Source organism: Stegostoma tigrinum, chromosome 15 (genome assembly GCF_030684315.1).
Source record: "Stegostoma tigrinum isolate sSteTig4 chromosome 15, sSteTig4.hap1, whole genome shotgun sequence".
Lineage (NCBI taxonomy): Eukaryota > Metazoa > Chordata > Chondrichthyes > Orectolobiformes > Stegostomatidae > Stegostoma > Stegostoma tigrinum.
Window position 1 is genome coordinate 74192470 of NC_081368.1, and position 14194 is coordinate 74206663.

The following is a 14194-nucleotide window of genomic DNA, read 5'->3' on the forward strand; positions in this document are numbered from 1 at the left end:
GTGGGTGCTGTGGATTTGTGGAATGGATCAAAGCAAGTTCTTTTTAATTCATTCATTTTTGGACCAAAGTTTACTCCTGTCAGTTGTGGATCAAATGAAACATAATCGCCATTTATGCACATTGGGCTACACATTAGGAACCATGAACAAATATGGAAATCGCTGGAAAAGCTCAGCCAGTCCGGTCGCATCTGTGGAGAGAAATCGGACTCAACGTTTCGGATTGAGCGACCCATACTTAGAACTGTCTGAAGAAGGGTCAGTCAACCTGAAAGGTCAACAGCAATTTCTCTCTACAGATGCTGTGTGATGACCAGAGATTTCCAGCAATTCCTGTTCTTGTCTCTGATTTACAGCACCCTCAGGTCTTTTGCTTTTCATTTATGTTAGGATTAGCAGTTGCATTTTTTTTTATTTTCGCCTTGGAAGACTGTTGGCAAACTTTCTAGTGGTTGTTAATATTCTGAATGCTAGATCTAGAAATTATGCTGTCCTTTCATGGTGGCATCCCTCTATTTTTTGAGTTAGGGTACATAAGTGATGATACTCAACAGAATTGCCCATTTTCAAACTCACTCCAGAATTTGGATTTTGAAATCTGGCCTTCTGATCCAGCCAGCAAGTTCTTTCATGGCTGAGTCTGTCAGATTGTTGGAAAGCAATCTAAAAGTGAAACAAGAAAGTATTTCAAGAAAAGGTATTGACTAGTCTGACAATATTGATATATGGAAATGTCAACAAATTGCAATAAGAACTTTTCTTAATATCACAGCTATGCAGATGTGTAACATTCTAATCATAACGCCTATAGATGGATTGAAGAAAATGATGATCCTTTGCAGACTATGTTTGCATCATGGGACTGTGGAAATGTGGATGAATATACTCTCAACAAGTTCCATCATTCACTCTAAAAAATCAGAAACATGACTAAATTGAGAGACTTTCTTAGGGTCTACAAAATTCTGGTGTGTGACAAATTTTGACAGAAGATTCATGAACACACACTAGGACAATGGAATAATAGCCTGATCGTTGTGGGGCATGGGGAGTAAGCATTTTACGGAGCGTCGTAACAGAAGCATGATTCAGCAACTTCTGAAGGAATTCTGAAATTTGCAGACTAGTCACTGATATTTCTTGACCTTAAGAGATTCCTGGTTACACAGGAGCCAGAAAAGGTGATGATTAGACTTCCCATAGATCCATTCCTTAAATTTTCTGAAGAATTCACTGCTTCAGTTCTTTGAATATCACGTCACTGAACGTGCTGAACTAAGTGAACCACATCAGACTTCATGTTATCTGGAATTTTCTGTGGGTGTTACAACATTTAAGCCATAAGTATGGTTGTATCGACAACGTACCAAAACTGTGATAACTTTCTCCAATTGAATTATATCTGTACTTTGTGTTTGAGGGTATAAAAATGGATCAGGATAATTCAAAAGATCGAACAAATCAATAGATAAAAACGTTAATAAATCACTCATTTGTTCAAGCATGCATTTACAACTCTGGAGAGGATGAGGTGTAATTGGCCAGAGGTAGGGATATTATCCAGCACTGAAGAAATAGCTCTATGTTTACTTCAACAAAGCCATTGGGAGAATGCTTTTTAGTCATAATCATGCGTGCACCTATTTGTTTTGTATTAACTGAGTGAAATGTTAGTTCCAATTTGAACCTTACGCAATCATACCTGAGCACTTTACACTTGTGTAGAATGCGAGAGGGCCGCTGAAGATCTTCAACTTGTATGTAACAATAATTAAGATCAAACTCCTCTATGATGACACAGGGATCCAAAACTGTGGCTAGCATAAAACAGTCCACTGGGGTCTGTCGTAATGCCTCTGATTCTTCGATGCAGCCCAAGTTAATTTTCAACTGCACTCTCCTGCAAACCGCAGCAGTTTATCCTGAGACTCAAACATTTAATGGAAGATGTTCATGAGTTTCCTTCTGTCTTTTTTGGACTTTGTGTTTGTGAACTGGAATTTTACCATCCGTGTCAACCAAGATTTTCCTGGGCAAGAGACTTCTTGTTGGAAATCACCCAAGAAATGTGCCAGTTGCTGGGTTGAGCTCGGCACGGAGAGGCCTGTGAGGAAACGGAAAAGAATATCAAACCATCCATCATCCTGGTGCTTTGATTTCTCTAGCAGCTCATACACATTTGAGAAGCTCTTTCCAGATAAGGTGAAAGTGCTGCCAGGTACTCTTGAATGGCGAGGTGAATGAAAGTGTATACAGCACTGATTATGGAAAAGTCTTTTTCCAGTATTTCCATCATGAAACCAGAGATGGACTTCAAAGGTTCAAGGTTGTGTTGATGGAAATGACTCTGATCGAATACAATCACGTTCCTTGAGACTCCATCAAAAGCCATCTTACCGGTCTTTAGTAACACGTCACAAGCATTGTCCACTTCCCTGGTGTGGTTGTTTAAAATGTTGTAAATGTAATTCGTGAAGAGCTGGGTTCTGGTTGTAGGGAGTTGATCTTCGAATTCAGGGCTTGGAAAGTTGGGGGCCAGTGAAGAACAGAGGATCCAGCAGTAGGCTGGGTTGTAGCACATGGTGTACAGGATATCATTCTGTTGGATCTTCTGGAACACATCTTCAGCAAGTGTTACACTTGCATAGAATTTCCTGAAACATTCCTTTCTTTCTTCAGCAAAGAAACCAAAATTTCAGCCCATAGGTTAATGTCAACCCTTTCCAACGAATCAAGTGCATGTGGTCGGCTTGTGACCAATACCAAGCAGTTCATTAAAAGCTTCTCTTGTACCAGAGATTGAACATTGTCAACAAGTTCACAGCGAGATTCTGGATCGAAGCAGTCCCGTTCTGTTTCTTTCCTTTTCTGGCAATCACTAAAATCAATATTGAATTTGAACACATCCAAACCATTGAAGATGAATAGTAGGTTCTCTGGATGTTCCCACAGGTGCTGGATCATTCCTTCAAAATGAGGGTAAGAAGCCAAGAACAATGCTTTCAGGCTTGTTCTGCCACTGACACCATTCAAGTCTCTGAACTTAAAGTGGAAGACGAAATTGAACTGGGCATATATTTGTCCAACTGCCCAATCATGGACGATCTTCTGTACCATTGTGGTTTTCCCAATGCCCGCCACTCCGCTTATCACTGTGGCACCACTGAGACCACTCTTGCCGAAACAACCTCTGAGCAGCTGGTGAATGCTGATTTTCTCCAGTTCATCCCGAACCAGCCTCTTCTGCCAGTCCTCATGGTCCCTGCCCCTGGCCCACAGTTCATGCTCCAGGAGTCTCTGTTCACGGACATCAGTAATGACTATCAACTCAGTGTAGCAGTCAGGTAGAGAGAATGCCTTCACTTCATTTCTTTGAATGCTGCTAACCGGCAGTTTCTCGTTTTGTGAACAGAGATATTCTCGATGTTCCTCTTGAATATCTTTAATATTAATGTTGAACAAAGTTATTAATGTCACAATAAAATAGTAACACAGACAACAATTTCTCACAATGCCTTCAGAGTTGATTATTTACATTATGCTATGCTTCAGTTAAACATGCACCAAATTTTGAGCATAACAGGCTTGCGAGGTCGAAGGTTCGACATCCAGGCTGCAAAAAGGACCAAATAATCTAATGAAGCACTGCGGGTCAATACTCAAGGAAATTTCTCTGCTGCATGTGCCATCATTTTAATGAGACTTTAAAATGAAATCATATTTTCCGATCTGCTGAGGATTCCTTTCAGAACACTCTGGGATTCAAAGGAATGCATTTAGAGTATAGGCAGCGTGGAAACTGTTAAGTCGGCATATCATTTACTGTATCAGCTGGAAAAGAACAATGTTTTACCACCACATCAGAAGAAAAAAATCGGCCAAAGCAACCGACTTCCCTGCAAGTAGCTTTGGGCTTTTTAATGATGCAAAGTGCACTTTGAAAGAGCTAAGTCGGTGTTACATTCCTTGATTATTCTCAGAGTGGTGTACTGTTAACAGCGCAAAGGTTCTCCTTTGAATGCAAGTTTTGCTTAATCTTCTGGATTTTTTCTGATTAACAAAAGATTACTTACCGTTGTAATATTTAGTTAGTTAACCTGCTAAGACACCAATTTCCATGGTGTATTTTGTTCATAGGTTTGAAATATAACCAAGAATGTAGGTGAACTGAACATTATGGTGACACATCACAAAAATAGAAATCGTATGTTTTTCTTAAAAAAAAATCACTCTGCTTCGCCATGAAATCTATCGACCGAGTTATGAATTTTACATTCATGCTGTTGTTTCGCGGAATGTGCAAGTATTTCTGACCTAACTATTTCAATCGCCCAATCCAAAGAGTCCATTGTTCAGAATGTGCTTTCCTTTACAGAGTATTTCATTCAAGTTATTCGAAAGAAAGAATGAAACAGGTGGGCTCTAATGTAGGTTATAACACGCAAAGTTTACGGAACATCGAATCTGCTCAATTTTTTCTCTGCATTTTCCATGCTTTTATTGTTCAGCGTCTACAGTGTTTTGTTTCTTATTCTACATATTTAGTTGCTGATGCACAGTATAATTCAAAGGACTAGCTTGATCATTCGTTTATAAGAAAAAGTAAACATAGAGCATTGATCGTGACAGAATCATTTCAATGTTTTGACGACTTTTCGAGATACGCATAAATGTTTCTTTCCATCTTTACGTTGTTCCTTCTCCCCGTTTTTCTGAATCTGTTTCCAAGTACTTTCAGGAATGTCATGCTGACCTTTTAGGTTACTGGATACCTTTGGTTCAATGGTTTGGAGCAGGATCTCCCTTGGTAAGTTCATACCTGTAATGATTTTTTTTCCTCGTTAGTGAAGTTTAATCAAAATCTGAGATAGAAATGGTACACTGTATTACATAACATAACAACTAGGAGCAGGAATAGGCCATTTGGCCCTTCGAGCCTACTCCACCATTTAATAAGATCATGGTTGATATTTTTGAGACTCAGCTCCACTTACCCACCCACTCACCAAAACCCTTAATTCCTTTACTGTTCAAATATTTATCTAGCCTTGCCTTAAACGCACTCAGCGAGGTAGCTTCAACTGCTTCATTGGGAATTCCACAGATCCACAACCCTTTGGGTGAAGAAGATCCTCCTGATCTCAGTCCTACATCTGCTTTCCTTTATATTGAGGCAATGCCCTCTCATCCTAGTTTCACCTGCTAGCAGAAACAACCTCCCTGCCTCCACCTTATCTATTCCCTTCATAATCTTATATGTTTCCATAAGATCTCCCCTCATTCTTCTGAATTTCAATGAGTGTAATCCCTGTCCACTCAGTCTCTCCTCATAATCCAACCCTCTCAACTCTGGAATCAACCGAGTGAATCTCCTTTGCATTCCCTCCAGTGCTCGTATATCTCTTCTCAAGTAGGGAGACCAAAACTGCACACAGTACTCCAGGTGTGGCCTCACCAGGAGCCTATATGGCTACAGCATGGCCTCCTTGTTTTAAAACTCCATCCTTCTAGCAATGGTAGACAAAATTCCATTTGCCTTTTTAATTACCTGCTGCACCTGCAATCCCTTCAGTGAGTCATGCACAAGGGCACCCAAGTCCCTCTGCACAGCAGTGTGCTGCAATTTTTCACCATTTAAAACATCGTCCATTTTGCTGTTATTCCTACCATAATGGATGACCTCACATTTATCAACACTGTACTCCATCTGCTAGACCTTTGCCCTATCTAAATCCCTCTGCAGACTTTCCGTGACTTCGGCAAGATTTGCTCTACCATTCATCTTAGAGCCATCTGCAAATTTTGACATACCACCCTTAGTCCCCAACTCCAAATCATCTATGTAAATTGTAAACAATTGCGGCCCCAACACTGATCCCTGAGGCACACCACTAGCCACTGAGCGCCAACCAGAAAAACACCCATTTACCCCTATTTTTTGCTTTCTACTGGTCAACCAAGCCTCTATCCATGCCAATACATTAGCTGTAATACCATGCAACTTTATCTTATGTAGTAGCCTTTGGTGCATCACCTTGTCAAATGCCTTCTGGAAATCTAGAGACACCACATTCACAGGTTCCCCGTTGTCCACCATGCAAGTAATGGCTTCAAAGAATTCCACCAAATTAGCTAAACATGACCTACCCTTCATGAAACCATGCTGGGTGTTCCCACCGGGACAATTTATATCCAGATGTTTTGCTATTTCTTCCCTAATGATAGATTCAAGCATTTTTCCCACTAACAAAGTTAAGCTAACTGGCCTATAGTTACCTGCTTTTTGTCTACTTCCTCTTTTAAATAGTGGCATCACATTGGTTGTCTTCCAGCCTGCGGGAACCACCGCAGAGTCCAGTGAATTTTGGTACATAATCACTAGTGCATTTGGTCTTTCCCCCACCACCTCTTTAAGTACCCTGGGATGCATTTCATCAGGGCCAGGAGACTTGTATTGAACAGTACAGTGTATTGAACACAATTTGAATGTGACCTTTCTCGTAGATTTCACTCAATATGTTCTTCATTTTGAGTTTGACGTCCCCGAATTTCACAAAAATAATCCACAACGCTCTCCCAGTCTCAGCACCGTGCACCATGAAAAGCTATTTGGAAGCTTCTGCTTTTCGGCCTTTCTGTGTGAGTTCCCTGACATTCTGCAAACAAACAGACGTTAAAGTTATTTATTTCTTCCTTTTCTCCTGTGTGAATTGTAAGCATTCTGTTCCATTGATCAGTATTTTTAATTAGATTTTCACAAAATCTTGCATCAGTAATTTAAGTTTGGAATTCCCTATTATCTTCAATGCTATTGACCAGATTTTGGGTGAGACTCACGTTCACGTTGTCTAATTGGCAGAATCATAACTGTACTTTGGATTATATTACAGGAATTTTGAATCTGAGTGTGTTGTTTCAAAAAGATCAGCCAACCTGATTCTCCATGTCAGTGAACATATTTTCATGTAGCAATGCTACACTGACAAATTCCACAAATTGCTCAATTGCTTCTTCCAATCGCTGGCCCATAGATCCCTGAAAGTTGCCATCCAGGTTGATAGTGCTGTTAAGAAGGCTTACGGTGTGTTGGGTGTTATTGGCAGAGGGATTGAGTTCCGGAGCCATGATGTCATGCTGCAACTGTACAAAATGCTAGTGCGGCCTCATTTGGAATATTGCGTGCAGTTCTGGTCGCCCCATTACAGGAAGGATGTGGAAACATTGGAAAAGGTGCAGAGGAGATTTATCAGGATGTTGCCTGGTGTGGAGCACAGGCCCTATGAAGAAAGGCTGAGGGACTTGGGTCTGTTCTCATTGGAGAAAAGGAGGCTAAGAGGGGATTTAATAGAGGCATACAAGATGATCAGAGGATTAGACAGGGTGGGCAGTGAGAGTCTTTTCCGAGGATGATGGTGTCAGTTTGTACAAGAGGGCATAGCTACAAATTGAGGGTTGATAGATTTTAGACAGATGTCAGAGGCAGGTTCTTTACTCAGAGTGTGTTAAGGGCGTGGAACACTCTGCCTGCCAATGTAGTTAATTCAGCCACATTAGGGGCATTTAAACAGTCCTTGGATAAGCATATGGATGATCATGGGATAGTGTAGGGGGATGGGCTTAGATTAGTTCACAGGTGCACGCAACATCAAGGGCTGAAGGGCCTGTCCTGCGCTGTATTGTTCTATGTTCTATATCTGCCTATGTGGTGTACTGCTTCTGCTGTACACATTGCGGCCTCCTCTAAATTGGGGAAATCACGTGGAGGCTTGGGGATCCCTTTGCAGAACACCTACACTCAGTTCGCAATAAACAACTGCACCTCCCAGTCACAAACCATTTCAACTCCCCCTCCCATTCCTCAGAAGTCATGTCCATCATGGGCCTCCTGCAGTGCCACAATGATACCACCCGAATATTGCAGGAACAGCAACTCACTTTCCGCTTGGGAGCCCTGCAGCCCAGTGTTATCAATGTGGATTTCACAAGCTTCAAAATCTCCCCACCCCCTAATGCATCCCAAAACTAGCCCAGCTCGTCCCCGCCTCCCTAATCTGTTCTTCCTCTCACCTATCCCCTCCTCCAACCTCAAGCCGCACTCCCATTTCCTTCCTACTAATCTAATCCCGCCCCCTTGATCTGTCCATCCTCCCCGGACTGAACTATTCCTTCCCTATCTCCCCACCTACACTCACCTCTACCGGCTCCATCCCCACCTCTTTAACTTGTCTGTCTCCTCTCCACCTATCTTCTCCTCTATCCATCTTCGATCCGCCTCCATCTCTCTCCCTATTTATTTCAGAACCCTCTCCCCCTTTACCTATTTCTGATGAAGGCTTTAGGCCTGAAACGTCAGCTTTTGTGCTCCTAAGATGCTGCTTGTCCTGCTGTGTTCATCCAGCTCTACAAGTTGTTATTTCACTGATCAACTGTTTCGTGAGAGGTTGTAGGATTGTCAGACAGCAACTTTTAAGAAACAGCAAAATGTGATTACATGAGGACAGTGTGTATCTGGGTGGGGAGTTTATAGGTGATGGTTCCCGATACATACTGGTCCTGAACTTCTTACAGGGAGGATCTTTCAAAATTATTCCTGTGATGTTGTTGGAGGAAACCATGTCCTTAAGCATCCCATTGATCTCACTTTCTCTTCTCCCATTGAGGGCTGAGTCTCGTGGAGGCCCAGGTTAGGCAATAGGTCCCCTTCCCTGATGGATATTCATGAACTAGTTGAGCTTTTATGATAATCCAGTAACTTTTTATCGCATTATTTTTGATTGTCTTTTACATAAATTACCAGATTCAATTAATTCCATTTCACAACACCTGATAGCTCCCTTCCTCATACTCACCTTTTCATAATTTAAATTGGCTTTACCGATTATCACAGAAGCACATTTATCAGCAAGAATTCCAAACAAACATCCCATCAAAATCTGAGAGTGACTCAATTCATCAGCACTTGAAGACCATTGGATTTTCAATGTTTGTGTGTGGTAAAAAAATTTCAAACATCAATTTGACTGGAAATGCGCCAAGACACATCCATATAAGTGAGGGTTCTAGTGAACTGGCTGTGGATCTAGTTCTTACCGGTTACACAGCCCAAGTGAGAGTGTAACAATGAACTGACTGGGCAGATGTTGAACCAGTTACACAGCCTGAATGACATCACACCGTTCCTGTCCTGTGCATGGGTAAGAAGTCAGCTGATTACCCAATACGGAGAGACATGAGAACACCTGCATCACAGAGAAACCATGGAAATGTGTTGACTGTGGGAAGGGATTCAAATGGCCATATTTGCTGGAAACTTACCGACACAATCACACTGGGGAGTGACTGTATGCCTGCTCTTTTTGTAGGAAGTGATTCATTCAGTCATCTGACCTTACGAAACTTGAACACACTTACACAGGGGTGAGGGCATTCATCTGCCCTGAACAGTTTCCCTCAGTCAGCCCATCTGCTAGCACACCAGTGAGTTCACTCTGTGGAGAGGTCCTATGACAAAGCATTGACTCAGTTGTCCAATCTCAGGGCACCACCCACTGGTTCACACAGATGAGAAACCTTTGAAATGTTCACTCTGTGAGAAGAGTTTCAAAAGCAGATAGAAAGTGCTGACATACCAACACATTCACACTGAGGACAGGGACTTTCCCAACTCTATGTGTGGGAAACAATTTGTCCATTCATACAACCTTCTGAGACACCAGTGAACATAGACTGGTAAGTCGTTGTTACCTGCTCCCTCTTTGGAAAAGGATTTACTCGCTCATCCCACCTGCTGAGCCACCAGTGAGTTCAGATCAGACTGCAGGGCATGTATCTGTTGCTGTTGTTGTTCTTAATAAACCATTGATTGATCCAGTCCCCTGGAGGAGTGTTTGATTAATGTGATGGAGGACTTGATCCATCTGCCTGGAAGATGATAGGGCAGATGCAGTGGAAGAGGGCAGGGCAGCAGAGGGTGGCATTGTATCACTCTGAGCACGAAAGAGACAGAGAGAGAGAGAGAGAGAGACGTTGACTTTTGATTCATCATGTGTCCCATGACTGGCAGAGTTGAACGCATACGTACATATAGACCCACAGACACAATGTCCCTTGATATTTTGTCAGGGTTATCATGAACTTATGTTAATTTATAAAATAGGTCTGTGTAATCACCATTTGTTTGTAAAATGGATTGATTCATTTGTAGAATTCTGAAACTCATTAAAAGTAAGATAACAAAATGTGGAAGTGGATGAACACAGCAGGCCAACCAGCATCTTAGGAGCACAAAAGCTGACGTTTCGGGCCGAGACCCTTCATCGAGGGTCTTGGCCAGAAATGTCAGCTTTTGTTCTCCTAAGATGCTGCTTGGCCTGCTGTGTTCATCCAGCTCCACACTTTGTTATCTTGGATTCTCCAGCATCTGCAGTTCCCATTATCTGTCGTTAAAAGTAAATTTGCTGACTTTTTCATTTCAGTCCCAATACACTTTCTGTGGATCTGTGTGAAAATGCTGTGTTCCCCTATAGGATGAATTTGTATCCATTGGTTTTAGAATCCTGTGTTCCATTGTCTAAATGAATCTGTGCAGTGGCTGCTGCTGGTTTGAAACTGCAGGTTTGTCTCTGTGTGGATTTCAAGGCTGGGGCCAATGTGTGAGTTGGGGGAGGGGAGGTTCAGACAAAGGTAGTTTGGACTTAATTATTGAGCTGCTGCTTTCTCTCTCACATCCTCCCTCCCCTCTCTAAAATCATGAAGATCCCTCTCAGTATATTCCATACTGGGTTGTGGGGGGAGGGGGGCAGTAGGCGTGCTCCAGGTAGAGAGAGCTGGGAGCTGACTGGATGAGTTGAAATTTGGCCTGACAAGGGGTTTCAAGGGGTTTCAAGTGACAGACTGGAAGGTATTTAAAATAGATCCTGGCAATCATATTCCTTTTGCCAAATGGACAGAACAGGAGGTGTGTATCAGAGGGTCTCTCTCTGTCTGTGCATGTGTGAGAGATTGTTGGAATCTCAACATCACCACCTTGAACCATCCATGAACCAAACCCAAGGAGCAGGATATGTCCCTCATGGAAGACAGGGAGTGTGAGAAACCATTGAAGTACCTGGGATCCACTAGAACAATGAATATTCCCCTTCTCAGTCTCTCCATATCTTTCCTCAACTCCTGCCTGTACTTGTGACTTTATTTCCCTTTTCCCCTTTCTCTCTCTTTGAGACCCTCTCTCTTATGTTCTGTTTCTGTCTTTTTTCCTTTTTATATTTCTGACTCTTAACTCATCTTTCTGACTTTGTCTTTTGCCACTCTTATTTTTTCTTTCTCCCTACCTCTGTCTTTAGCCCCGCATCTCTCTCTCTTACACACACACACACACACACACACACACACACACACAAAACTTCATTCTCCTTCTTTTATATTTCTGATACTTACCTTGTCTTCCTGCCTTTGGCTCTGTTCTTTCCCCCTTCATTTTGTTGTCACCGCGTTCCCCCAACCTTTGCTGCATCCTCCTGCCTCACCGTGCTCCCCCCGGCCTTGTTTTGCAGCCTCTCTACAAGTTATGCACGGCTAAAATTATGCAGTCCTCCTCCCAGGTTTTGCGTCCCAACAAATTGGTTGTCCCAAAGTATTGTACTCCAAAATATTTTGCACACGCTTAACCTTGTTTCTTCCCCCCACCATGGTTTGTGTGACTCTCTGCAATTTACAAATCCCCAAATCTTGTTGATTCCCCACCCCCATATTTTGCATCACCTCCAAAAATGAACCCCACATTATACCACCCCATTAAACTGTGCCCCAATCCAAATATTGCACCTGCCAAAATTGATGTGTATCCTCCAAATTTTTTACCCCTCACCAAATAATGTGCCCCACCCTGATTTTTCACATCCCCAATTTTAACCTCAGCTTGGTGTCCTCAAACTTTTGCCTATACCTCCAGTTTTGCACCCATGACATTGTTCCCTCTTGGAGACTCCACAATTCCTTTCAAATTATGCACTGCCTCATTTTGACCCCACATGTCTTTATCCACCCCCAATTATATGATACCCACAATTTTGTTGAGCCCCGAAAATGTTTGCTCCTTTTCTCAGGTTTTGCCCACCCTCAAGTTTAGTGTTCCTTCCGAATTTTGCACCTCAAATATTGATCCCAAGATATTACACTCTCCCATTAGTATCCCAGGCCCCACTCAATTATGCAGCCATCCCCCTGATTTTATGACCACTCAAATTATGCACCTTCCCAAATGTTGCATGCTCCCCAGTTATGCAGACTCCCCAATTTTACGTCCCCCATAACTTGTAACCCGTCCAATACTTTGCAAGCCTCAAGTTCCCCCTATTGTCATGCCACCAAATTTTGCCCCTCTCCAAATATTGGTCTTCACCTTCCCCTCAGATTTGGCACTCAGCCACCTCCAAATTTATTGTCCCTGCCCCACATTTGTGCCCATTCCCAATTTACACCTAGCCCATGTTTTGTGCTGCCACTCCGTCCATTGCGCATCCTCCCATTTTTGCCCTCTCCCAATAATACCCCACACAAGTTTCACACATCTCAAATTTGCCCCTCAATTTTTAAAACACCCCAAACCCTTTGATTAGATTCCAGCCTATAACTCACTCCAGTGTATCTGTTATTCTACACTAAAAACCACCCCAAACACCTAAATAAGATTCTAATTGCAACTCACTCTCATATATCTGTAACTCTGGACACAAACCATCTGAACACCATGATTAGATTAAAGATTGTGCTGCACTCCTGGATATCTTTTACTCTATATGTAATCCAATCAGATTCCAGTCTGTAGCTCATTCCTGTGTATCTGTATTCTATATATAAATTACTCCTGATCCACATAGATTCTGTGACTCACTCTGTGGCATCTACTGTTCCACATATAAACTATCCCAAACCCCCTCAATTAGATTCTAGTCTGTAACTCTCTCCTGGGTATCTGTGACACTGGACATAAACCACCTCAAACCCTTCAATTAGATTCCATGTTGTAACTCACTCCCTACTACTTGTTGCTCTGTATGCAAATTACCCAAATCCCTTGATTACATTTCAGAGTGTAACTCATTCCCCATCCTCTATATAAACTCGGTGAGACCATCAATGAGATTGCATTCTCTAACTCAGAAACTAAATGTTTGAATGTTAAATTGGGAGCAGGAAAACAGAAAGCTGCAGTTTAATTTCTGCTACATTCTGTTTCTCCAAAACAAAAGGTTTTTAGAATGCAGCAGTTTAAAAAGGCAGCTCATTGCCACCTTCTCTAGGGCTGATAGGAATGGGGGATAAATAGTGGCCAGCTAGTGATGTACTCATCCTATAACAAATGAAAAATAAACCATCCCCTTACCTTCCTCACCATATCTGCCCCTGCAGACTAACTCGATGTGATTCATATCCCAGGACACTCAGATAGTTCTGTATCTCAGAGTCCTGCAACATCTCCCTATTTAAATTTAAGACTGTTTAATATTTATTCCTGAGAAATATCACACTCTCCACTTTATACAACATTGGACAATGTTTTACCCATGCACTGACCATCTCGAGATCACTCAATTTGAATATCCTTCACATCCTCTTCCAAACTATTTTCACGAAGAAAATTTTTAAATCGTAGCCTGTTGGAGCTCTAAATATCCTTCTGTCCTTTTCTGTCCCTTGTTTGTCTGTCTGCATCTCTTTCCTCTCCCAGAATATCTGTAAATTAGCACATTCATCCATTAGCCTTTTTGAGCTCACGGCGAGCATGTTCCCTCTTTAATCATAGCAAGACTTAATACATTCCCTAGTCCCACCCCTTGGTAATAACTGTCAATGCATTAGTTGTCCTACTATTTGGAAATATCGTTGCATTAGGAATCAGATAAAGTTTCCAAATATCAACATTTGTTACTGCTTTATAATCCCTGAAATGCTGAACTGTTACTACTACCCAAACATTTAATTCAGTTTCATTTTAGTCCATCCTATGGCTGTCAGCAATTTAATTTCATCAAAAAGAAGTGGATCATGAAGATTTATGAAATTCTATCTTTTCATTGCAGACTCTTGGCACATGTTCTCTATAAAAATGAACCTCTGCAGTGTCCTTTGTGTTGTGTGAGCTTGTGTTTAAGGGAATATAGTTCGTTTCCAGATAATAGCTCAGATGTTAACC

General features: G+C 41.9%; 1 pseudogene; it reads right to left on the reverse strand.

Annotated features, from left to right (window-relative positions):
- Window positions 1–572: 572 nt before the first annotated feature.
- Window positions 573–13578, reverse strand: LOC132210556 (NACHT, LRR and PYD domains-containing protein 3-like; annotated as a pseudogene).
- Between the last annotated feature and the right edge of the window lie 616 nt (window positions 13579–14194).